Genomic DNA, 2,500 nt, shown 5'->3' with positions numbered 1-2,500 from the left:
GGGCGAAACAGCACAAAACGGGTGAAAACGGCACCGCGCGTGGCACAAACAGCACAAAACGGGTGAAAACGGCACCGGGAGCCCGAGACGGATGAAAACGCCACCGGAAGCGCGCGATGGCCCGGCCGTGCCGCGAGCCCCACGGACGCGCGCCCAAGCCCACCTACCGGCGCAAGCGGGTGAGAACGCCACCGGACGGCCAGGCGGATGAAAACGGCCGAAACGTGCGAAAACCTGCGCCCAAGGGCACGAAACGGCCGATACGGGTGATAACGGCCCGCGCGTGCCGGGACGGCCGGGAACGTGCGCGATAGGCCACCGGACGGCCAAGACGGAGGAAAACGGCTCCGGGGGCACAGACGGGCCCGCGCGGGTCCCGGGCGTCCGAGAGGGATGAAAACGGCGCAAGGAAGGCCGACCCGTGGCCGAGACGGCTCACCGAATGTTGGTCCGTCCAAACCTGTGACAAACGGCAGTTCGGCAGGGCCGAACCTGTCAAATACTGCCTACAGCGCGGCCCGCGGGCCTACGCGGGCCCCGGGCCCCGAACCGGACCAACCCGCGGCAGCCCGTGACAACGGCACCAAGATTCGTCATTTCTCATGGACCGACCACAGATCTCGCGAAATCGCAAGGTTCGCGGACCTGAACCTGAACCCGCGCCTCCCTGCCAGCGCGGGTCCAAGAAATGGCTGTTTTTTGGCCCATGTTACGTGATTTTTCCAAAAACAATGGGGCCTAGGCAAAATCTCAAATCAGTGAGCCCAGAGACCCAAAAAATCCCCCGAACTCCTGGGAGGGGGGATGTCCCTCAGGTATAGTAGGGAGGGGTGGTTCGGCTGGCTGGAGAGCGGCCGAACGTTGGTTTTTGGTGGCTGGGCACGTGCTCGGCACCATGGCACCCCGGACCCTGCCGGCCGGACTCCGGCCACCGGCCGGCGGCGGTGCTCCGGCCGCCGGAGCTCCTGGGCCGGGATGCGGTTTTTTGCCCAGAATCGCCGTTTCGGCAGGGCAAATCGCCTGTTTCGGGGCTGTTTTCGCGTGACCCTCGGCAACGGGTTAAAACGGCTAAGGGAGAATGGAACGGATGAGCACGGCACCAAGAATCGCCAGTTTTCATGTGACCGAACCGTGATTTCGCGAAGTTATAAGGTTCGCGAACCTGAACCTGAGCCCGCGGCTCCCAGCGAGCGCGGAACCAAGAAAAGGCCGTTTTTTGGCCCATGTTACGTGATTTTTCCAAAAACATGGGGCCTAGGCAAAATCTCAAATCAGTGAGCCCAGAGACCCAAAAAATCCCCGAACTCCTGGGAGGGGGATGTCCCTCAGGTATAGTAGGGAGGGGTGGTTCGGCTGGCCTGGAGAGCGGCCGAACGTTGGTTTTTGGGTGGCTGGGCACGGGCTCGGCACCATGGCACCCCGGACCCTGCCGGCCGGACTCCGGCCACCGGCCGGCGGCGGTGCTCCGGCCGCCGGAGCACCTGGGCCGGGAAGCGGTTTTTTGCCCAGAATCGCCGTTTCGGCAGGGCAAATCGCCTGTTTCGGGGCTGTTTTCGCGTGACGCTCGGCAACGGGTTAAAACGGCTAAGGGAGAATGGAACGGATGAGCACGGCACCAAGAATCGCCAGTTTTCATGTGACCGAACCGTGATATCGCGAAGTTATAAGGTTCGCGAACCTGAACCTGAGCCCGTGGCTCCCAGCGAGCGCGGAACCAAGAAAAGGCCGTTTTTTGGCCCATGTTACGTGATTTTTCCAAAAACATGGGGCCTAGGCAAAATCTCAAATCAGTGAGCCCAGAGACCCAAAAAATCCCCCGAACTCCTGGGAGGGGGGATGTCCCTCAGGTATAGTAGGGAGGGGTGGTTCGGCTGGCCTGGAGAGCGGCCGAACGTTGGTTTTTGGGTGGCTGGGCACGGGCTCGGCACCATGGCACCCCGGACCCTGCCGGCCGGACTCCGGCCACCGGCCGGCGGCGGTGCTCCGGCCGCCGGAGCACCTGGGCCGGGAAGCGGTTTTTTTGCCCAGAATCGCCGTTTCGGCAGGGCAAATCGCCTGTTTCGGGCTGTTTTCGCGTGATCCTCGTTAGCTGGTTGCCGTGCACCTCTGGATTCGCTGCTGGGCCGATGCGCCCGTGTGCCTATCGGTCTCCCGCGCTCTGTGGACCTTCGGTCGCCGTCCTCACAGCAGACCTGCCGTGCCAAGCGCGGTGGGATGCTTTGGATGGCTTGACCGTCGCGGCTACGCTGGCGCATGAGTTGTGATGGACCCGTGTCTGCCGCAGGACCCCCGCCGTTGTGCGGCCGACTGCCGGCGCCGTGTCCCTTCAATCGTGCGGGCACCGTGCCCGCGCCGTTGACAAGTGCTTGCGTGATGCTACCCGTCCGACGGGAAGTGGGCTTTCGTACATGTTGCCTTCGTCGCGCGTGCCCTCCGGGCACGACGCGTCGGCCGCTAAGCGCCCGCGGCGTCGCCTCGTGGTATCGGCCGCCAAGGCCGG

This window comes from Phragmites australis, chromosome 20 (assembly GCF_958298935.1).
Source record: "Phragmites australis chromosome 20, lpPhrAust1.1, whole genome shotgun sequence".
NCBI lineage: Eukaryota > Viridiplantae > Streptophyta > Magnoliopsida > Poales > Poaceae > Phragmites > Phragmites australis.
Note: the sequence above shows the minus strand (reverse complement) of the source record.